This window comes from Ovis aries, chromosome 5 (assembly GCF_016772045.2).
Source record: "Ovis aries strain OAR_USU_Benz2616 breed Rambouillet chromosome 5, ARS-UI_Ramb_v3.0, whole genome shotgun sequence".
NCBI lineage: Eukaryota > Metazoa > Chordata > Mammalia > Artiodactyla > Bovidae > Ovis > Ovis aries.
The window spans coordinates 1903439-1927348 of NC_056058.1; the positions used below are offsets into that span (position 1 = coordinate 1903439).

Below are 23910 nucleotides of genomic sequence, written 5' to 3' on the forward strand. Positions count from 1 at the left end.
TGGCTGCTGGTCAGGGTCTCAGAGGAGGGCTTCCTGGGTCAAGGACGTGTCTGCACTGTCCTGAGGAGTTTGGTTGACATGGTGATGAGGCTCGCTGCTCAGCCCAGCCTGCAGCAGCCTGGCCTCTGGCTCTGAAGGGTGCGCCCCTCTTTTTCTCTCACACTTCAGTTTCTTCTTGGCCAAAGGACATCATTGTTTTCCAGCAGCTCCCACAATGGGCCTGGGTTTACCTCATCCATACAGCTAAGCTCATCTGTCAGCAAAACCAAGACTCAAGCTAAGTTGTCCCATCCAGTCCTCCTGAGAGCTGGGTTTGTTTCTCATTGACAGAGCCTGAGAGCGCCTCCCAACTTGGGCTGAGTGCATCAGAGAGGTCCTCTGGGAGGTCCCTCAAGTACTGCCAGAAGTTCCACTTCCCTTTCTGGACAAAATTCCCCGGAAGAGATGGGATGTGAACTCAAACTTTGAGACTGTTAATAGTGACCAAGAGCTGTGCCAGTGCCTCTCAAAGCAGGGCCTGCCGGGCGGAGGGCAGCAAGGCACGGGGAGCTGGAGCTTCTGCCTCCCAGCGCAGCAAGCCTGCGCCCTGACACATTGCTGGGGCTCATCTGACAGAGGGCCCAGTTCCCCAGAACTTCCCACCAGTTTGATGGCGGCAGTAGGTTTCAGGGTTTCTAGGAGGACTCACGACCTTGGCTTTCCTTTGATGACACCTGTGGTCATGCCCCAGACTTTGTTTCACCAGTGACCTTGGTATATGTTTTGGCGTCAAGTTTTCTGCACCGTACCTTCTGCTTTTGTAGGCTCTAACAAACCTTCAGCCCAGCTAGGACCTCCAGCCCATCCATGCTGTTGCCTTGTCCGTGTCTGTTTCCATCCCTTAAACTACTTCCTTTTCTGAAATTTCTTAAGTAATGTTCACTCATTATGATCACGGCTGCTTTGCCGGCATCCTGGTAGAATAAGTTCGTAAATACTTCAGACCCTGGGGGTGGGGGCCCAGAATGGAGCATCAGGAAGATGCTCAGCCACATGGGTGGTCTCTTTCACAGTGAGCATCACAAGATCCAGTGGGTCTTTAGGCTGCCAGCAATCACACTCCCTGGTCCATTCAGTCTCCCCTCCCCAGGCGCCTTTTCCTATCATTTCTCTCCAACGTCATCTCCCCACTCTGCACCTCTGATCACTCCCCTCTGCTGCTGGCTGTTGACACTCTTTTGGTTCTCTTTACAGCAGAACTTCCCCATGAGGAGCCATTGTCCTCAGTCCCGCTCCTCCATTCCCTCTTAGCCCTACTTGGCCAGGCCTTTGTCCCCCTTACTCTCCTCCTGGAGGTCACTGATGACTTCCCTGATGCAAAATGCCAGCCCTAGTTCTCCTTGGTACCTGGTCCCTCCGACCCTTGCTGTGGCCTACAGGACACTGTACTCCCCTGGGCTCCAGCTACCTCACTGGTCTCTACTGATGCTCTCTCTTTTCTTTTCACTCTAAATGTTGGTGAGCCTCTGGGCCCCCTCTTTGGAGTTCTTCTTGTCACCCTCAACATGTCTTCCTTGGTGATCTCATTCACCTTACTGCTTTGCATACCTTCTAAATGTGGTTAGCTCCTGGATTTGTATCTCTAGCCCAGTCCTCTCTCCCGCACCCCAGACTCATTCCCAACTGCCTCCTTGATCTTTGAGTGCTTAATAGAAATATTGAACTTGACACACCCCAAACCAAGCCCCAGAATTACCCACACCGCTGCGCACGGAGTCCCATCTCTGTGGACGGCGAATCCTCCTCCCATCTGCACGGCTGAAGGTTTCCAGTCTCCGCTCACTCACCGTTTCCTTTCACACCCACTGTGTGTGTGTATTCAATTACTGAGTCATGTCTGCCTGGCTCTTTGTGACCCCATAGACTGTAGCACACCAGGCTCCTCTGTCCGTGGGATTTTCTTGGCAAGAATGCTGGAGTGGGTTGCTGTTTCCCTTTCCAGGGGATCTTCCTGACCCAGGGATCCAACCTGTGTTTCCTTTGCTGTCAGGCAGGTTTTTTACTACTGAGCCACCTGGGAGGCCACCCCTGGATAGTCTATCAGGAAATCTTTTGGCTTCACCTTCAAAGTCCGCACAGAACCGGCCCATATCTAACCACCTCCTCTGGGCCCGCCTTGGGCTGGGCCACTCTCCTCTGCCTGGATCACTTCAGCAGTTCCCTCACAAGTCTCCTTGCATTACCCCAGCCAGCTGCCCGCCACCCCCTCCCAAGTCGAGCCCCAGTGCAGCAGCATTTTTTCTCTGATGGCTTTATTGAGATATCATTCACATACCATACAATTCACCTAAGTAAAAAGTGAAAGTGAAGTCACTCAGTCGTGTCCGACTCTTTGTGACCCCACGGACTGTAGCCTACCAGGCTTCTCCATCTGTGGGATTTCCCAGGCAAGAATACTGGAGTGGGTTGCCATTTCCTTCTCCAGGGGATCTTCCTGACCCAGGGATCAAACCCTGATCTCCCACATTGTAGGCAGATGCTTTTACCGTCTGAGCCACCAGGGAAGTCCACGATTCACCTATGTGGTGTACAATTCAGTAACTCAGTGTATTCTCAGAGCTGTGCAACCTAGGACATTTTTATCACTCGCAGAAGACCCCCTCTCTTTAGGTGTCTTCCACCCTCCCATCTTCTCACCCCTACTGCTACTGCTGCTGCTAAGTCACTTCAGTCATGTCTGACTCTGTGCAACCCCATGGACTGCAGCCCACCAGGCTCCTCCGTCCATGGGATTTTCCAGGCAAGAGTACTGGATTGGGGTGCCGCTGCCTTCTCCTCCTCGCACCCGCAGGCAACCTCTAGTCACCTTCTTGTCTCTATGGATTTGCCCTCTGCAGGCATTCCGTGTAAATGGTGTCCTACGCCACACTGTCCCCTGTCGGGACTCTCTGATGCTTTCAGTCAGATCACATCTGTCTTCTGCCTGAACCCTCCCGGTAGCTCCCACTTGATTGGACGTAGGAGGCATGGTCTCCACCATCCCCCCAGACCTTGGCGATCTGGTCCTCTGCCTCCTTATCCTGTCTTCCCTCTGGCCTCTCTGCTTTACCTGGATGCTCTTTCCTCAGATGTTCCTCTGACCCCCTCCATCTCCTCATTCAGCTCGTTGCCCACGTGTCTTCATTAGGTGACTGTTACCTTGATCACTTGAATATTCTGTAACCTACCTACCCCTGCCCCTACCATCACAGGCCTGGTACTCCCAGCCCCTCTGTTCTCCATTTTATTTCTCTCCTGGGCAGCTCTTCACCTCGCTGGAGTCAAGCCAGCCATGGGCAGAAGGCTGGGCAGAATGCAGGGCCTGGTGACACCTGGAAGCTAGAGAGTGGCGGGGGGCTTCACGGTTGAGCACTGTTTCAGGGGCAGAGGCTTTTCCTGTTAGGTCAGTGCAGCTGGAACAGGAGGACAGCTGGAATCAGGACTCCAGCTGGTGGGCACAAAGGTGACAAGAGGTAGGGCTGAAGTCAAAAGAAGTCTGAGAAGGGGCTGGACCAGATGGGGGGCAACCTGTGCCGTGGTATGTGGGGAGGACTGTCGGAGAAAGTGCAGAAAGATCTACTCTAGGATTTACTGGGGACGACTGTTGATTGGAACCACTGAGAGCTCTGCTTGAGACTAACATGGTCCATGGAAGGTGTCCGGAAATAGAGAAGACCAAGTTGGTGGGCCTGGCACCTAAGCCCTTTCAGTGGCCCTGTCTGGACTCCTGGGGTAAGGATGAGAGGAAGGCCCTCTCCTCCATCACCTAGAAGTCTTGGCAACCCCGACCTCTACCATCTGAGACAAAGGGCAGGAGAGTTTCTTTAAGGCCTCCGAGCTGATCCTCTTTGGTGTGCATCTGGTTTGCACTTGGTCTTGGCCTGTCCCGGTTGGCGGGACGTGGACACACACAGAGATGGGTGCTTGGTTCCACAGGCATGAGGGACATCTCTGTTTCATACACCTTGGGCATGTCATGGTGTCAAGCGACATGAGGGGGGCTCCTTTTCTCGCTCTTTGTTTATTTCTTCATTCTGTCGTGACCCACTCCAGTATTCTTGCCTGGAGAACCCCTTGGACAGAAGAGCCTGGTGCGCTACCGTCCACAGGCTCTGGAGCCTGATGGGCAGAGAGTTGGACACGGCTAAAGCCACTTAGCGTCCACGCATGCATTTTCTCATGCATGTCTTCGCTGATATCTTCCTCTTGGGTAGTGCGGAAGACCCCGTGGTGAATCCAACACACAGGTTTACTTGGGGAGTGTGTGAATTTAATAACTCTGAGTGATCAGTCTTTTAACAGAAGAAAGTGCAGGGGGCTATGAAAGTCTAGAAAGGGGAGTGACTTTCTCTGTTTTCAGGGGTGATGAACTGGGCATGGAGCTGAGTTTTAACAACTGAATAGGAGTCTGCCAGAAAGGGCAGGGATGGACATTCCGGGCAGAGCGAGCAGTGCTTTCTAGGGCCCTGGGTTATAAATGCATTGCAGGGTCCTCAGCTGGTGTCCCAGGCAGGAGACTGGCATAATTGGGACAGGATGGTGGGGCTGGCATGGCGTCAGGCCTGTCAGCAGTCTCTGGCCAGTGAGGCTCCCACTTCTGGGGGTTCTGGGGTGCCCGGGAACCACTGCAGGTCATACGGCAGATGTGGCGAGGTCTGTGAGGAGGCTGCTGCCAACTGGGTGGAGGTAATGAGGGGTGACCTCACCCCTTGCAGGGTGAAAGGCACAGATTTCAAGGAACAGAAGGGGAAAGTGCCAGGGATTCAATGGTGTCTTGGATATGGAGGGGAGATGGGTGACCAGTGGCATCTACCAGGATTGGGGTAGGAAAGCTCGCCTGGGGTTGGTTGATGTGGAGGTGCTCGGGGGCAGCTGCGGGCAGCTGGTGGCAGGTCTGGAGCCCTCAGGCAGGCCGCAGCTGGGCAGGCACCTTCAACCCTCACGTGATCCTGGGGGTGGAGGCAGCCGGCACGGAGGGAAGGGAGAGGGGAGTGTGTGTGAAGCTTAGAGAATGTGCAGGCCTCTGTGGTGACGAGACCCAGGTGTGTGGGGCCAGAGTCTGTGGGCTCAGCTTCACTCTGCTCTCTGAGCTTAGCTTGCAGGGCTGGTGGGCTTCACTTAGGACTTCCCATCAGGGAGAGCGGAGGCTGCAGGGTCAGAATTCCCTCTAGACCAGGGGTTAAGCCCCGAGATGCATGAGCCTGCTGTGAGTGCCTGGGTAGCAAGGAGGGTCCCTGGTGGCAGGCAGCATGAATAGAGTCCAAGTGCCTTAGAAAGTCAAGACACCCACAGAGTCAGTGGAGAGGGAGGGAGCCAGGTTGTGGAAGGACTTGGGAGCCAGGCACCTCAGGTCTGGGCTGCAGGAGGGGCTGGACAGCCATGGGCCCTTTTTGGTGAGCCCATGGCTTTTTGTCTCTGGACCACCTGGCTCAGGAGGGCGTCCAGAGGAAGGCTGTGTGCAAAAAGGGGGACCAGTGTGATTCCTGGGAACACAGTTGGGGTGCTGATCCAGGAAAGGGGAGATGCTGATCCGTCCCCCAAAACTTGGGGTCTGGTCCTTGGTACCTGCTCAGCACCCAGGCGTCTCCAGGTGAGAAAGGGCACGTGTGTGCAGAAGTGTGGGTCCATGCACAGAGTACATGGCCATGGGCTTGGATGTGTGACAGGCCTGATAAGGCAGTCATGTGTGGGTGTGAGAGCTGGACTGTGAAAAAGCTGAGTGCTGAAGAATTGATGCTTTCAAACTGTGGTGTTGGAGAAGACTCTTGAGAGTCCCTTGGACTGGAAGGAGATCACACCAGTCATGTATGGATGTGAAAGCTGGACTGTAAAAAAGCTGAGTGCTGAAGAATTGAAGCTTTTGAACTGTGGTGTTGGAGAAGACTCTTGAGAGTCCCTTGGATGGGAAGGAGATCAAACCAGTCCATCCTAAAGGAAATCAGTCGTGAATATTCATTGGAAGGACTGATGCTGAAGCTGAAACTCCAATACTTTGGCCACCTGATGGGAAGAACTGGCTCACTGGAAAAGACTCTGAAGCTGGGGAAGATTGAAGACAGGAGGAGAAGGGGACAACAGAGGATGAGATGGTTGGATGGCATCACCGACTCGATGGACATGAGTTTGAGCAAGCTCCAGGAGTTGGTGATGGACAGAGAAGCCTGGCATGTCCATGGGGGTCACAAAGAGTCGGACACGGTTGAGTGACTGAATTGAACTCTACCAGGTGCAAACACATTGCCAGGTGCTGGTGCCAGTCAATTCCATGGCCTCCAACAAGCAGGAGTTCCAGAGAAGGGAGCCCAGGTCTTCCCCTTCAGACCCCACCCTCTCTGTGCACCTGTATGCACAGCCTCCTGGCATAATGTCACCGGTGTATATTTGATGTATATTTGAGGCCAGATTTCCCTCTGGTCTCTGCAGGAGCAGACCCTGGACAGATCACTGTATACGTGAATAATGGCCTCAAGACCTGCACATGCTTGTCACACTGAGCCCAGGGGAGCATTTTCGGGTCCATGATTCATGAGTACTTGGTAGAGCGCTTGTAATGCCCGCTGCCCCAGAGAGGGACAGGCCATACCTTCAGGCCTCTCCACCCACCCGCCTTGCCAGTGAGCCAGCCCTGCCTGCTGCCTGAACCTCCTCTTGCTAAACCTTTTAATCCTGCAATGCATTTCCGCTGACAGGCCAGCCCATCGACCAGGACTCTCAGGGACTTGATTACAATGTTTTCTAACAAAGTCAAAAGCGAATTTCCACAAGAGGTTTATAGTTAAGTAATTATGGTGCTTGGTGTATGTATGCCAAGGCATAGGAATGTGTGGGGCAGGGATGTCAGAAAAGGTCAAAAAATTAAATGAGGGAGAGGGAAGGTGAGCATTAGTGAGAGAGCCCAGCAGGCAGGCAGGGGCTCCCAGCAGCCTGGAGAAGGATGAAACGGGGAAATTGTAGAGACGAGCCATTTCATGCTTAATTACAATTTCCATAAGGTACTTATAAAGTGATGATGTGCATTGAACTTGGACAATTAATGTAATTAAACATTCATGGTGCCTGCGGCCCATTTCCTGCCTGGGGATGTCTTTGGAAGCAGAAGTGATTCTTCTTCGAGGTGATTTCAAGAGCAGCCTGGGATGGGGCACTTTCTGGAGGGCTGGACCTTGGGTGATGCTCCCCTGAGCTCTGCTTGGGGCAGGACCCCTCAGAAGAACTTTTTAGCAGCAGTTGGAGGCCTGGAGCAGGCTGGATACCTCTTAGCCAGAGGGCAGAGGGGAGAAACAGGGGTCTGGTGTAGTGACCAATTCCCATATTTTACTCAGTTCCAAGCCACTGGACTCTGCCTCTACGGCTGTCAGAGTCCCAGCTGGCCCAGTGGTAAAGAATATGCCTGCCAACGTGGGAGACTCAGGAGACGCGAGTTCAGTCCCTGGGTCAGGAAGATCCCCTGAAGGAGGAAATGGCAACCCACTGCAGTATTCTTGCCTGGGCAGTTTCACGGACAGAGGAGCCTGGGGGTCGCAAAGAGCGTGCACACTACTCCCCACCTATGGCTGTCACCTTCTTTCTCTCAATCCTCTGACCAGCGGCCTTCTCAGCTCCCTCGCTTTCTCTGAGCCTCAGCTGTTTTATGTGCATTGAACATGCTCTATGGGCTGTGGCCAAAATCATTGTGCCTGTTTTTCAGATGGGGAAACCGAGGCCAGAGAGCGAGTGGTGTGGCCGCGTCTCACAGCCGGGAGGGGGCTTTGCTGGGGGCCAGAACCCAGGATGCCTCTCAGGTGTGGGCAGGAAGCACAGGGTCTTGTTGGCCAGGCAGAGCTTGTATGGGAGACAGCGCTCACTGCTAAGACTTCCCTCCAGACTCTGAGAGCCAGTGATCGCCTTGGAAGTGGCACAAGTTGAGTGGTTTTAGATGTTGAACCAGGCCGTAGGTGTGAAGGCACTGCCTCCGGGGTCTGCCGTGGATGCTCAGGATCAGCCTGGCAGAGTGGTGAAACATCACCTGGGTTTGGTTGGGATCCTGCTGGTGCCAAGGGCTTGGCTGGCAGACCTAGACATGTCTGGTCGGCCCCTCAGCCGTGGGCGCACTTGCTGCTCTGAGAGACCTCAGACAGCCGGATGCAAGGAAGCGCTGGGCTGAGAGCTGGGACCTGGGGCAGAGGCTCCTCGCACCTCCCACCCGGGCTGGCCGGGGACTGAGGCAGGTGAAGGGGCCCTGCTGGAGGCATGTGCTATGGCGAGGTGGCTTCCATCTGCTCGCCTGGTTGGAGAGGACAGGACAGCCAGCTGCCCAGACAGGATTCTGGGGAGTGGGCAAGAGTCTCTGTCTGCCGGTTTGCAGTCACTTTGACGTCCTTCCCCTAGCGTGTCCTGGAAGGCAGACCTCACGGCTGACATATACTCCACCCCGGCCCTTCCTCTGTAGCCAGACCCCTCATCCTCGAGCGCCTAGTGGATATCTGTCTTTGGAATTTGTATTGCTGATCCTGCTCACAGCGCCTGTTATCTCGCTGTATCTTGCTGTGCACACTGTTCACGGTAGTCAAGGCACCAGCTAAGAGGCTGGAAGAAGATGCGGGGAGCCGTAGGAGCTGCAGATGCCTGCATTCTCTCCCGGCTGGTGCAGCAGCCGTCGCAGCAGACATGGCATGACATGACCGCACACAACCTGGCTTTTCCAGGTGAAGCTCACACAGGCATCCCACACAAAGTGCCCAGGGACCAAGCGAGTGCCCCGTGACACACGTGTCTCCAAGTGACCTCACTCGTTATACGGTCATTATTTACAAAACATGGGGTGAGAGAGCGGGACCGCACAGTCTCGGCTAATTTGCTCTCTCCCCACGCTCCACCCCTTCCGGTCTCTCGCCTCATATTCTGTGCCCAGTCCGTCTTCTGAATATTTCCCGAGTAATGCTGACCCTTGGACTTATATCCCGCAACAGCATTAGCAACAACAAGTTCCATCCCCTGCTGCTGCTGCTGCTGCTGCTAAGTTGCTTCAGTTGTGTCCGACTCTGTGCGACCCCATAGACAGCAGCCCACCAAGCTCCCCCATCCCTGGGATTCTCCAGGCGAGAACACTGGAGTGGGTTGCCATATCCTTCTCCAATGCATGAAAGTGAAAAGTGAAAGTGAAGTCGCTCAGTCATGTCTGACTCGTAGCGACCCCATGAACTGCAACCTACCAGGCTCCTCCATCCATGGGATTTTCCAGGCAAGAGTACTGGAGTGGGGAGTTACATCCCCCATACATAGCAAAACCCAATGCCAGGTATCGCCTGGAACTCGCGCTGTAGTCCTTGCCCTCACAGGGCCAGAAAAGCCACCTACCACATATGGAGTGCCTTTATCTTCCACGGCCAAGTCCAATCTGCTTCTGTCCATGTGAGATTGCAGGAAAGCCTCCACAGGGACAACTCTGCCTCTGTGGAGTTTTTATATTAAAGACCCACAAAATCTGCCATAGGCGCCGGGCCCACCCCTTCAGGGAGGGCATCTCTGTGGTGTTCACAGCCCACCCACATGATTCCAAATGCTTTCACACTGTTCTAAATCTGCAAGGAGATCAGAGGTTACTAGCACATCTTAGAACACAGCCTTGACAGTACACTGTTCTACTAAAGCTACATCACAGGACACTGTTCTAAATCTCAAACACGGCTTAAATCTTTATAGTCTAAATCTACCTCACTGGGCCGCCGTGGCCATCAGTGTCTGCACTAGGCCTGGGAAGCTGCTTGCTGTGAACAAGGCTGCATTCAGCACCGGGGTCGACCTGGGCCATCACTCTCTGTACATTCGCTGCTGCTGCTGCTGCTGCTGCTGCTGCTGCTGAGTCGCTTCAGTCGTGTCCAACTCTGTGCGACCCGATAGACGGCAGCCCATGAGGCTCCCCCGTCCCTGGGATTCTCCAGGCAAGAACACTGGAGCGGGTTGCCATTTCCTTCTCCAATGCATGAAAGTGAAAAGTGAAAGGGAAGTCGCTCAGTTGTGTCTGACTCTTAGCGACCCCATGGACGGCAGCCTACCAGGCTCCTCCGTCCACGGGATTTTCCAGGCAAGAGTACTGGAGTAGGGTGCTGTGCCCGGCAAATTGCAAGTGCTACGTGGGGCCTCCAGTCCTTGCTTGGGTTCTTCAGATTGGCACCTTTTTCTGAGCCCTACTCAAAATGGAAAAGGGCATCCTCTGAAGGAGCATCCTGGGCGCCATGTGGTCATTGCACTGCCCATATCTCTTGCTGTGGGGGCCTCCCAAACTTGGGAAACTGCTGCTGCGGTCTCAATGCCTCCATAGCTCTAGGAGCAGAGCCGTGGGCTGTCTGTTGACGTTATTTCTGTCAACTCCTGATGCCAGGAAATCAGCCTGCACGTGCATTCTTGTCACCAGGATGGGGCCTTCACCAGCTCCAGTGCCCTTCAGGGTCTTCACCCTTCTAATGCCCTGTGCCTCCACCATCCCTCTATTTCTCCCAAGCTAGCCACCATCGAGGTCACCCCACACAGGGTATAAGAATGGACAGGGATCCAAAAGAGGTGGATGGGATATTCAAAAATGCTCCGGTAAAGTGCTCATCGTCTGGGCCTTGGTTGTTTGGGTTGAACACTGACTGCTCGTGCCCAGTTTTCTTGCCGCTCGGTCAGCTTGGCATAGGTCTATCATTTGCTCGCGGTATCTGGGCGCTCTCCTGTGTCTGAGCGCACACTGCAGATGGCAGTGTCAATCCATTACATCAGGGTGTGCGTTGGTTACGTGTTCCTTCCATGAGCTGCCTAGAGTTCTGGAACCTTCGTCTCAACGAGGGCTGAATGGTTACAGATGCCAGCCATTCTATTTTGTCCCCAACACATATGATACTGTCCACCTCTGTGTCCCAGAGTCACTAGAGCCACGCTTCCAAGGGTTTCCCTTGGCTTTTGCCAAAATTGCATACCCAAGTCGACCAACTCCGCCCGAGGGTATGGTAGATACGTCGTGAACTCAGTCACATCGGGGGCCCCTTGAGGATGCCTCCCTGGTCTCTAGACTGCTTATGCTTCACTTTCTGCTGCGCAACAGCCTCGCTGCCAAGCAGGGACCCTCAGTCTCGTAACATTCGTCATCACCGTCACTTACCGCCTCGCTGTCAGAGATGCTGGGTTCTTCAGTGACACAGGGTTCTTGCTCTAATGCCAATATATGTTGTTCTAGTCCTTCTGAGCATCTCTGCACACTGCACACCGGCACAGCATCGAACGTTATCCATATTCGTCTTCAGGGCAGTCAGGAAAACCCACCCCACAGAGCCAGTGGCCGTCTATGCAGCCTTGTTTTGCAAACGGGGACTCACCACCTGTAACACCTTTTCAAAGCTATCCGGTGAACCGTCCACCGCCTCCCAGTCTTCCACCGGAGCCCACACCAACAGGATCACAAGCACAGAGTATCACATGCTGTATGTGGCCACTGGCTTCCTCCATCCAGCAGAGCCTCAGGCTCCTTTACTCGCTGGGTATTCTGCTGACTGCTCTTCTGTGCAGCCTCAGACTCCTCTCCCTGCTGAGTGTCCTGCTGACCATGCCAGCTGTATTGCTGGTGCTGCTCAGTGCCCCAGTTGTCTCACTGTATCTCACCGTGCACACTGTTGGCTGAACCCATGGTAGTCAAGGCTCTAGCTCAGAGGCTGAAAGAAAACGCGGGGAGCTGTAGGATCTGCAGATGCGTTTAACTCCCTCCTGGCTGGCACAGCAGCCGTATCCACAGACATAACATAACACAACATAACCACACACAACCCTTCAGGCCTTTTCCAGGTGACGTTTATACAGGCGTCCCACACAAAGGAACCCATGAAAGCAAGTGCCTGGTGATGCGCAGGAGTTCCGCTCTAAGCGCTCTCAGCTGTTACATGCCCGTGTATTCACAAAACGCAGGGCAAGAGAGTCTGACCGTGCCGTCTCAGCCGATTTGCTCTCTCCCTACAGGGTTCCTGCAGGAGCCTCAGGCCCAGCATAGCATGCCGCAGCTGGGCTCCCTCTTCCACGTGGATCCTCCCAAGGCCTCCCCTGCAGCAAAGGGCCTCCAGGGTAGCAGGGTGCCCAGTCCTGACCCTCGCGCTCCCTGCGCATGGCACAGCGGCGACACCGCCTCCCAGCCGGTGTGCTTGTCCACAGGCTGCGCCTGCCCGCTGCCGCTCTCCGTCTCCTTACGGAGGCTGCCGTGCCTCTTGGCATGTCCTCCAGGGGAGGCCCAGCTCCTGCACACAGTGTGACCTTGCTGATGGCCTCTACACTTCTGAGCGCCTTCCTTCCTGGCTTCACCCCCTCCTTGTCCTCCCGTGCCCCTCCCTGCTCATGGCTTCCCTCGCTCACCGCACAGGGATATATTTCTACCAACAGGGGCCCCCAGATCCACACATTTCAAATTTGGCAATCTGAGCAGGTGTTTATTTCTTTCATCAAGGGTGAGGTTGGACATCTTTTTATATAGTTAAAAGCTGCTTGATGTTCCCTTCCAAGAACTGTCCATTTATACCACTTGTCCATTTTCCTTTTGGATTGCTGGGATGCTTCTTGTTGACTTGAAAGAGCACTTTACTTTTTTAAAAAGAAAATTATTTTTAATTGAAGGATAATTGCTTTACAAGATTATGCTGGTCTCTGCCATACATCAGCATACATCAGCCATAGGTATACCTATGTCCCCTCCCTCTTGAACCTCCCTTCCGCCTCCCTTCCCATCCCATCCTTCTAGATGGTCACAGAGCCCCCATCTGGGTTCCCTGAGTCATTCAGCAAATTCCCACTGGCTTACATATGTTAGTGTCTACGTTTCTGCGCCACTCTTTCCATTCACCGCACCCTCTCCTTCCCCCCTCCCTGTCCATAGGTCTGTTCTCTACGTCTGCATCTCCACTGCTGCCCTGAAAATAGGTTCCATCTTTTAGATTCCATGTATATGCGATATTCGTTTTTCTGACTTATTTCACTCTGTATAATAGGTTCTAGGTTCAGCCATCTCATTAGCACTGACTCAAACGCCTTCCTTTCTATGGCTGAGTAATATTCCACTGTATATATGTACCACAGCGTCTTTATCTATTCATCTCTAGGTGGACTTCTAGGTTGCTTCTACATCCTCGGTTCACTTCAGTCATTCAGTCGTGTCCGACTCTTTGCGACCCCATGAATCGCAGCATGCCAAACCTCCCTGTCCATCACCAGCTCCCAGAGTTTACTCAGACTCACGTCCATCGAGTCAGTGATGCCATCCAGCCATCTTATCCTCTGTCATCCCCTTCTCCTCCTGCCCCAAATCCCTCCCAGCATCAGAGTCTTTTCCAATGAGTCAACTCTTTGCATGAGGTGGCCAAAGTACTGGAGTTTCAGCTTTAGCATCATTCCTTCCAAAGAAATCCCAGGGCTGATCTCCCTCAGAATGGACTGGTTGGATCTCCTTACAGCCCAAGGGACTCTCAAGAGTCTTCTCCAACATCACAGTTCAAAAGCATCAATTCTTCGGCGCTCAGCCCTCTTCACAGTCCAGTCCTAGCTATGGCAAATAGAAGAGCACTTTACTTTTTTAAGAACATCAAGCCACTGTGTGTCGCGAGTATGATCTTGGGTGATTCCTTGGCTGTGTGTGGGAATGAGCCAAGACCCTGAAAGAGGAAGAGCCTGGGAGACGCTGAGTGTGTGTTGCAGTGTGGATAACCAGCGGGCATCTACTGAGTCCTTGTGTGAAGATTCCATAATGGATCACAGCCACCAGGACCTGGCTTGAAGGAGAAAGGGACTTTTGTATACAGTGGGTGTGAGTTTGGCCCAGGAAGTTTCAGTCACTGTGAGGTTTCAGACAGTACACTTGGTCTGGCTTGTTGTGGTCCTGATCACAGGCTTCCCTGCCAGGAGGAGCCTCTAGGAAATGTTCATGCCAAGTGGGGCTGAGGCCTCAGACTGACTTGGGAGCCCAGCTTTGATTTGATTCATCAGGCAGTGCAAAGCTCACACTGATTTTAATTGCCTTCTGATATCCACAGAACATTCTTTGGCATTGCCTTTCTTTGGGATTGGAATGAAAACTGACCTTTTCCAGTCCTGAGGCCACTGCTGAGTTTTCCAAATTTGTTGGCATATTGAGTGCAGCACTTTCACAGCATCATCTTTCAGGATTTGAAATAGCTCAACCGGAATGCCATCACCTCCATTAGCTTTGTTTGTAGTGATGGTTCCTAAGGCCCACTGGACTTTGCATTCCAGGATGTCTGGCTCTAGGTGAGTGATCACACCACTGTGGTTATCTGGATCATGAAGATCTTTTTGTACAGTTCTTCTGTGTATTCTTGCCACGTCTTCTTAATATCTTCTGCTTCTGTTAGGTCCATACCATTTCTGTCCTTTATCGAGCCCATCTTTGCATGAAATGTTCCCTTGGTATCTCTAATTTTCTTGAAGAGATCTCTAGTCTTTCCCATTCTGTTGTTTTCCCCTATTTCTTTTCATTGATCACTGAGGAAGGCTTTCTTATCTTTCCTTATACAATTCTTTGGAACTCTGCATTCAAATGGGTAGATGTTTCCTTTTCTCCTTTGCCTTTAGCTTCTCTTCTTTTTTCAGCTATTTGTAAGGCCTCCTCAGACAACCATTTTGGCTTTTTGCATTTCTTTTTCTTGGGGATGGTCTTGATCCCTGCCTCGTATACAATGTCACGAACCTCTGTCCATAGTTCTTCGGGCACTCTGTCTATCAGATCTAATCCCTTGAATCTATTTGTCACTTCCACTGTATAATCATAAGGGAGTTGATTTAGAACATACCTGAGCTTTCCCTACTTTCTTCAATTTAAGTCTGAATTTGGCAATAAGGAGTTCATGATCTGAGCCACAGTCAGCTCCCGGTCTTGTTTTTGCTGACTGTATAGAGCTTCTCCATCTTTGGCTGCAAAGAATATAATCAATCTGATTTTGGTATTGACCATCTGGTGATATCCATGTGTAGAGTCTTCTCTTGGGTTGTCGGAAGAGGGTGTTTGCTATGACCAGTATGTTCGCTTGACAAAACTCTGTTGGTCTTTGCCCTGCTTCATTTTGTACTCTAAGGCCAAATTTGCCTGTTACTCCAGGTATCTCTTGACTTCCTACTTTTGCATTCCAGTCCCCTATAATAAAAAGGACATCTTTTTAGGGGTGTTAGTTCTAGAAGGTCTTGTAGGTCTTCATAGAACCGTTCAACTTCAGCTTCTTCAGCGTTACTGGTCAGGGCATAGACTTGGAAGGATTACTGTGATATTGAGTGGTTTGCCTTGGAAACGAACAGAGATCAGATTGCCAACATCCGTTGGATCATCAAAAAAGCAAGAGAGCTCCAAAAAAAAAAAAAATGTACTTCTGCTTTATTGACCACACCAAAGCCTTTGACTGTGTGCATCACAACAAACTGTGGAAAATTCTTCAAGAGATGGGAGTACCAGACCACCTTACCTGCCTCCTGAGAACACTGTATGCAGGTCAAGAAGCAACAGTTAGAACCGAACATGAACAATGGACTGGTTCCAAACTGGTAAAAGAGTACGTCAAGGCTGTATGTTGTCACACTGCTTATTTAACTTATATGCAGAGTACATCATGTGAAATGCCAGACTGGATGAAACAAAGCTGGAATCAAGATTGCCGGGAGAAATATCAATAACCTCAGATATGCAGATGGCACCACCCTTATGGCAGAAAGCGAAGAACTAAAGAGCCTCTTATTGAAACTGAAAGAGGAGAGTGAAAATGTTAGCTTAAAAACTCAATGTTCAGAAAACTAAAATCATGGTATCTGGTCCCATCACTTCATGGGAAATAGATGGGGAAACAATGGAAACAGTGACAGACTTTTTCTTGGGCTCCAGAATCACTGCAGATGGTGACTGCAGCCATGAAATTAAAAGACACTTGCTCCTTGGAAGGAAAGTTATGACCAACCTAGACAGCATATTAAAAAAGCAGAGACATTCCTTTACCAACAAAGCTCCATCTAGTCAAAGCTATGGTTTTTCCAGTAGTCATGTATGAATGTGAGAGTTGGACTATAAAGAAAGCTGAGTGCCAAAGAATTGATGCTTTTGAACTGTGGTGTTGGAGAAGACTCTTGAGAGTCCCTTGGACTGCAAGGAGATCAAACCAGTCAATCCTAAAGGAAATTAGTCCTGAAAATCTATTGGAAGGAATGATGCTAAAGCTGAAACTCCTGATGTGAAGAACTGATGCGAAGAACTGACTCATTGGAAAAGACCCTGATGCTAGGAAAGATTGAAGGTGAGAAGAGAAGGGGACGACAGATGAGATGGTTGGATGGCATCACCAACTCAATGGACATGAGTTTGAGTAAGCTCTGGGAGTTGGTGATGGACAGGGAAGCCCGGTGTGCTGCAGTCCCTGGGGTCGCAAAGAGTCGGACACGACTGAGTGAGCTGCTTGATCAACAGAACAGAGACTTCGCATGCAAATCCAGATTTCAGACTTCTTATGTTTATGAAAACATAAGGCCCAGTAACACAGGCCTACACACTCCTAGCCACTGCCTTCCATCATTCCATCCCTCCTCCTTCCCCTCCCCACCCCTGCTGTCCCTCGCCCAAGTCAACATTTCCACCTGGCTTCTCTTAGGAGAACAATATTTCTCAGTTAAGAGTGAAAAAAACAAAAGATAAGCCAAGAAGTCCCCCTGTTTCCAGGAAAAATGGGAGAACATATCTCTTTCTGGAAATGCAGACTATTTCTCTGAGTTCAATATGTAAACAACATGTGTCTCGGTCAAAGAGAGAAAGGGACGTGGTAACACACCCAGCCTAGCCACCTGCCAGCCCTGCACATACTGAATCCCTGCCGCTGGCGCAGCTAGGCTCCCAGGGCTGGGAGCCGCAATGAGGGTCTCTTTGGAGTGACGCCTGCTCTGTGGCTGGGCCTGGCGATGTGTTTTCAGACAGTTACCGCAAGGTGTTGGGATGAGCTAGCAGCTTGGCAACTGCTCTCCCAGGAGAAGAGAGAAGATCGGGAGCAACAGCATCAGCTGCACGGCCAAGCGGGCGTGAACACGCAGCCCCTAACCTCCCGGCCACACCGTGCATCACCCCCACGACGGGGAAAGCGGTAGACACGCCTGCCTTCAAGGTACTCCCCGCAACTGCTCCTTCCAAAAGAAATGCTGCTTCCCCGCCTGCAGTCCCTTAAGCTCTCTCAGCCTCAGTTTGCTCAGATGTATAATAAGAAATGCAGTTGTTTTCCATGTATCCAACAGGTGGTTTTGGCCTCCGGCTTATTGATTTATTTTTGCCAAGCCCTATGAGAGGTCCAAGGGGGCCTCGGTCTTCCAGGAATTGCCCTCAGAGTGTGTGTGTTGTAGATGAGCTTGTGTGAATGTGTGTGTGTGTGTGTGTGTGAATGTGTGGTAAGCATGTGACTGTGAGTGTGTGAGCTTGTGTGCACATGTGCCAATGTGTGTCAGGAACAAGAGAGAGCAAGTCAGCAAGTCTGTGAAGGTGGTGTAGCCCCAGAGGGCTGTCATGGAGGTGATTCTTCAGATGGCAGGGGTCTGGCAGATCACTGGGACTCAAATACTGGGGGAGTGAAGGAACCAATGATGGATTGAAAACACAGATTTGGGGGTCCGGGTGGATGGCATAGGGAAGGGCAGCCAGTCAGAAATTTCCCGAACAGGAGGAAGGTTGGGGCTGGACTTTCAAGGAGGAGCTGGATTTGCCAGGCAGACGGTGGTAGCTAGGTCTGGCGCTTGGGGTGTTTCTGCCCCAGGAAGCAGTGTGTGCGAGCTTCAAGGGTGGGAGAAGCCAGCAAACGGAGACTGGCAGGTGGGCCGGGGCAGGGTCATAAATGGCCTTCCCTGCCCTGCTTGGTGCTGTAGGAGATGGGAGAAGCAGGTGCCAGCAGCCCCCGTGGTGTCTGTGTGCCAGGCTGGTGGGGTGCCCGCTGGGGCCAGGCCAGGGCACTGTGGTCCAGGAGCCAACTTGCACAGACCCTGGTGGGGTCACATCTGCTTTTAAACTAGGAAAGGAAACCCCAAACATGTTCACGTTTGTGATGATTCTTACGGTCTCCGCCTGCCCAGCCACTGGCCTGTCCTGGGAGCCCTTGGGGTGTCCAGGCAGCCAGGGCCCTGGTGAGTTGGCCCCGCGCCATCCTCTCTGCAGAAAGGGCAGCCCTTGGTGGGCATCGAACTCAGCCTTGGAGTGCAGCCTCCGCCTCCGCACCCCAGTCTGTCAGGAAAGGCCCCTGTGAGGCTGTGCCACAGATTGAATTTACAGCATTCAGCACTTGCTCTGATTTCTCATTTCTGCCCTTCTTCAGATGAGGCTGATCAAATTAAGGCCCGTCAACACCATCGTCTGCCAGGAGGCTTGGTGGTGTATAGGGAGCCCAGGACGTGTCCCCTCCTGGCCACGGTGGAAGTGCAGCAGCCCCAGGTCTCCAGGGAGTCCCTTGGTGACCGCAGGATGTGGCCTTTCAAGGCAAAGAGCACCACGGGAGAGGGACATGTCAGTTCATCCATACTAATCGGTTTTCCCCCAGACCCGCAGGCTTTTGAACCCACTGAGCTCACACAGGAAGGCAGCAGGGGAAAACCCAGTTTCTGCAGGCATACCTGCATACCGTTTCTGGTATAGCGGGGGGTCCACAGTGGGCTGAGCTGGGGGCCTCTCAGTCTGCACCCTGGGATTTATCCATGGCAGAGCTGGGTCTCTTGCTGGTGGGGAATGGAAAAAGTCCAGAAAGGAAAGCTGAGCCTGCCTAGGGGGGAGGGCTGCTGTGTCCCTGGGACTTGCTGGGAAGCTGGGGGCTCAGGGTTCCCTATTCCTGGGTCAGCAGGGTTCAAGAGAGGATGCACACGAGCCCTGTGTGGAGCACTTCCCTGGGCTGACCCAAGGTGCCCCCTCCTGCAGGACAGGGTCAGACAGAGGCACATCAGGCAGCAGGTCATCTCTCCAGTCGGAAGCCCCTGCTCCCTCAGCCTCGCCCAACCGGGGACCTTCAGAATCTTTGTCTGTCTTCCTGCTCAGTCCATGGAACGTGTTTGTTTGGGTGGTTGGTTTTGGTTTTTGTGGGTCGTGCAGTGTGTGGGATCTTAGTTCCCTGAGCAAAGATCAAACCTGTGCCCCCTGCAATGGAAGTGCGGAGCCTTAACCGCTGCCAGGGAAGTCCCCAGAAAGTTTCTTTTAAATTTTTTTATATATTGATTTTTGGCTGTGCTGGGCCTCCATTGCTGCGTGCAGGCTCTTCTCTGAGTGGGGGTTACTCTCTAGTTTGCGATGTGCAAAGACCTCATTGCTGCGGCTTCTCTTGTTGCTGAGCACAGGCTCTAGGGTGAGCAGGTTTCAGTGGCTGTGAATCGTGGGCTCTGGGATGGGGGCTCAGTAGTTGTGGCACACGGGCTCAGTTGCCCTGCGGCGTGTGGCATCTTCCTGGACCTGGGATTTAACCCATGTCCCCTGCGTTGGCAGGTGGATTCTTAGCCACCGGACCAGCAAGAAGGTCCTAATGGCAAGGTTTTAAAGCATTAGTCCCCGCAGCGCTTGTGTTCCCCGCCAGCATGCGCTGATGAGTGGACCTCTCCGTGGAAGGGCACCCCTTTCCCCCAGAACTGTGCAGGGCCCCACTGAATGTGAAGACCCTGACTATGGGCCCTGAATGTGCCTCCCTCCCACCATCCAGCACACACTCTGCTTGAGAATATCTAAAAGTTCCAGTTCAGAGCAGAACAACTATGCAAAGAGTGAGATGGGAGGGGGTGCTGAGCAGCTAAGGCTACTTTTTGCTTCCACGGAAATGCCATCCTGCCTCCCTGAGTCCTTGTTGGAGTCCCACACCTCAGGGCTTTGAGTGGATGTGGTGAGGTGGAGCGTGGGTCTTTGTGCTACAGGGTCATGGTGCGTGTGGCTCTGGGACGAGGTCTCCAGCTTAGCGAGGGCCCCCCAGCCCTTTCAGTTGCCTTTTGTCTACCAGCCCCAGTGCAGCTGGCTCTGAGGGGTGCTGTCCAGGGCTCAGGTGCAGTGAGCTCAGGTGCAGGGCTCAGATCCTGCTCCCTTTGTTCCATGAGGCAGTGGCTGGAGCATGACGTTCCTGGGCTTCTCCCTCTATCCGCACAGGAGGGAGTTGAGCCCTGCTCCATGGGGCTGCTGGGAAGAGTGAATAAGAGATGTACATAAAGCCCCCATGTCACCGGTTTCATCTTCATCACCATTTCCCCGTCGTGCTGCTGATGGGGTTGTCTGGAGAATTCTCTTCTCCATCCTAGGATGCTGGCTTGGTGCTAGGACGTGGTCCTTCCTGCATTGCCATCCTGAGTCTCAGCATCAACGAGGAGGAGCCCTTTATCCTCGCCCCAGCCCTCTGTGTACTGGGCTCCGGGTGCAGCCAGGAGGCTAATCCCCCAGTCTTGTGGGTGGGGGCTTGGACAGGTGCTGAGAGTTCCTGAATCAGCCATCATGGCCTGGTACAAGGGGGCTTAGAGCAGGGCTGTGCAGCCTCCTGCACCTGCAGCCTCTGTTGGCACCAGGCCCCTCTGAGAGCACTGGGACCACCGCCCTGCAGTGGCCTCACCCACCCTGCAAGACACGGGGCTCAATATCTGCAGAGATGAAAGGCCCAAGAGGGGAAACAGGTTGGCAGCTGGAGAGAAATGCCTTGAACTTGGATTTGGAGAATCCAAAGACTGAGTAGCTGGTTCCTAGCATGACCTAGGGCAATCACAGAGGGATGGGGGTGGTGGCAAGAGGATGGAGCTGACTCTGTTCCTAGTGGGGGCCCTGGTGGCTGCGGGTGCCATAGTCCCCGGTGGGCGGTGCAACTGAAGGGGTGGGATGGCGGGGGAGGAGGCATTCGGTCCTGGAATTCCGAGTGTGGAGGCCTGAGGGCCTTCCAGAGAGCTGGATGTCCAGATCTAGGATCTGGAACGCATATGGAGCTGCCAGCAGGGATTTCCCTGATGGTGGCACACTTGGACAAGCTGTGCCAGGGTGGAGGCTGTGAGGACCGTGGTCCCTTGACGCTGAGCCGCCAGCACCCCACGTGCCAACCTCTCACTTCCTCTACATTCACAGTGAAATCCCGGGGAATCCTCCCTTCTGCTGGGACCTGTGGGTGTCTGTGTTTTGTTCTGAAGTTCACAGTAAATATTTTCATTAAGCGATCTGCCAGGCTCTCCATTGTATCCCGCCATCTGGCTGCTGAGAGCTGGGAAGCGGCAGTGCGTAGGTAACTCAGGGCCAGTTTCCCTCCCCTCAGCTGACCGCAGTGGAGAGGGTGTTTGGTGCCCTGGAGGCTGAGGCCGGCTTTAGGGACCCGCCTGCCATGACCATGTGCGGGACCTCCCCGGGGCAGGGCCGTCAGCCCCTGGGCCCCAGGGGCCTGCTCCCTGAAGAAGCCACATGTGCTCCTGGCCCTGGGTGGGCTTCAGAAGCCACCTGGAGCACGGTGCATAGGGAGCAAGCGGGCGCAGAGGAGCTGAGGCCGTTCAGCCGGTGTGGGGGTGCAGAGCAGGCCCGGGGTGTTGGGGCTTCCTGTGTGGGGGCTACAGACGCAGGCCCCAGGTCCTGCTGCACGGAGCTCCCCACCGCCCTGGGTGGCCCACGGGTTTGGGCCTCGTCTCACAGTGGCCTCGACACTTGCGCAGGCACCCTTACCTCCAAGGACTGAGATCCTTGCAAGCATCTGTGAGGAACTGAGCCAGAGCCTGGCCCCTTTCTCTCGGCCACATACCTTGAATCCACGGTGGACTTCCTCTACCCCAGATACCCTGCTGCTGCTGCTGCTGCTGCTGCGTCGCTTCAGTCGTGTCCGACCCTGTGCGACCCCATAGACAGCAGCCCACCAGGCTCCCCCGTCCCTGGGATTCTCCAGGCAGGAACGCTGGAGCGGGCTGCCGTTTCCTTCTCCAGTAAATGAAAGCGAAAGTGAAAGTGAAGTTGCTCAGGCGTGTCTGACTCTTAGCGACCCCATGGACTGCAGCCTACCAGGCTCCTCCACCCATGGGATTTTCCAGGCAAGAGTACTGGAGTGGGGTGCCATTGCCTTCTCCACAGCTACCCTGGGGTCTCTCTAAAAATAGGAGGTGCAACAGAGCAGTACCGTGTGATGCCAACAGCCTGATGCTGCTCTGGTTATCAAACCAAAAGATGGTGTCTAGCTTAGGCCAGTGTGTGTGTGTGTGTGTGTGTGTGTGTGTGTGTATGTGTTCCTGTCAGGACTCTTGTGGTTTCAAGACAGAAATCCAAATGAATGGACTCAAAGAGCTGGAGAGTCCAGGGGTATATCAGCTTCAGGTATGGCTGAAATTAGGACCTAAAGGGCGTCACCTGTTCCCTTCCTGTCCCAGCTCTGCTTCTCCTGGAAGGAGGTGGTGCCCAGCAGCCGCTGGCCCACTTTGTCTGCCTCAGCCCCGCAGCAGAGAGAAAGGAGGACATGTCTTTCCAGAGACCCTAACGGACGCTTGACACGGGGGTTCACTGGCCTGCCTGGGCCAGGTGGCCGCTCCTGGACCTGAGGGTCCAGCAGCATTGAGGACTCCCCTTGAAGACTGGGTGGGCATGGTGGGCCATGAAAGAAAAACCAAGGAGCAGCTCCTGGAGAAAGGCTGGGTTGCCACGCAGCACAGCTGTGGGTGGCTCTGTTCACCTCCAGCGGGGCGGGGGTGCTGGGGAGGCCAGGTGGCTCATGTCCACCTCAAGGAGCACCATTGGCCCGTCTCTGGAGGGCAGGCTCCAGGGGCACCCCTTCCCCATTCTCAGGAGCTCCCATTCCCCCCCATGAAAGTGCTGGAATGGTAAGAAGTCTGGACTCCAGGCACTCACGCGTCTCCTAGTGCTGGTCTCAGACTCGGGGCAGCCGTTACGGATGTGTCCCTGGTGGACGAGCCCCGAGACGCTGGTCGGGCCCCAGCCGCCCCGCCCCTCCTCCCCTCCACCCCGAGTCGTAAAAGTGACACCGGACGGGCTGTGTCTGCCAGAGTTGCAAAATGAATTCTGACTTGGTAATGAAGTTATAAAGGGCTGGGATGAAATAACCCTGACGAGCTGCTTTTAATAAAGCTCACCAGTGGGGCTCTGTGCTGATGGCCCCCTTGGGGCTGAGCCTCTTTCTGTTCGCAGAGCCTCCAAAGATCCTGCCGGCTTCCAAACAGTGCTTTTGCCGTGTCCTAATTATGCTTCTGCGTAAACATGTTTTATCTTAATGATCATCTTTAGGGGAATTTGCAGTCACAGAGGGCTTGTCTCTCAGTCGTTAACAAACGGAGAGGAAGACTCTCCCCCAGATGACCTCTCCTGGCTGGTGGCACCGCTGTGCTCCCGCAGGCTGCTGGTGCTCAGGAGTCTAGGTCTGGCCCGTGGCCCTCGCAGGGGCCTGCGCTTGTTGCAGGAGAGCTGGGCCGGAATCCTGGACCACGTCCAGCACCTGGTCAACACCTCAGTCTGCAGAGAGGCCTGTGCTTCTCAAGACTCGCTTGTGACCTTGTTCGCAAGTTCCCCAGTAAGGGCCTTGTCACTTCCCAGAGAAACGGAAGCCAGATCAACCGTGACCCCAGGCTGCCCCATTCATCTCCTCCAGGAGCCTCCGCCCACTGGGGGCAGTGCCGCCCTCTCCTTGCGTGGTTAGTGTGTGCTTGCCTTTTGTTTTAATTTAATCACCTTTGATATTCATTTATATATATTTTTTAAATGGCTGAGCAAATAATAAAACTAAATAAAATTAGTAGCTGACAGGGCAGCAATTCAGAACTGGATGATTTGGTAAGTGGCAGAAGTGGAACAGGTGTGGACGTCCTGGAACTCTGGCAATCCTTACTTGATGATTGTGAGAGCCTGTTAACTCAGTACTTTCACTCTTGAGTCTACGTCCTAAACGCAGGGTGTCCTTAGGA

The 23910-nt window shown here is 53.4% G+C and overlaps 1 protein-coding gene across 2 annotated transcripts in view; it reads left to right on the forward strand.

Moving 5' to 3' along the window:
* Positions 1 to 23910, forward strand: part of ADAMTS2 (ADAM metallopeptidase with thrombospondin type 1 motif 2) — a 255023-nt gene that overhangs the window by 116093 nt on the left and 115020 nt on the right. The gene's annotated exons all lie outside the window — the stretch shown is intronic.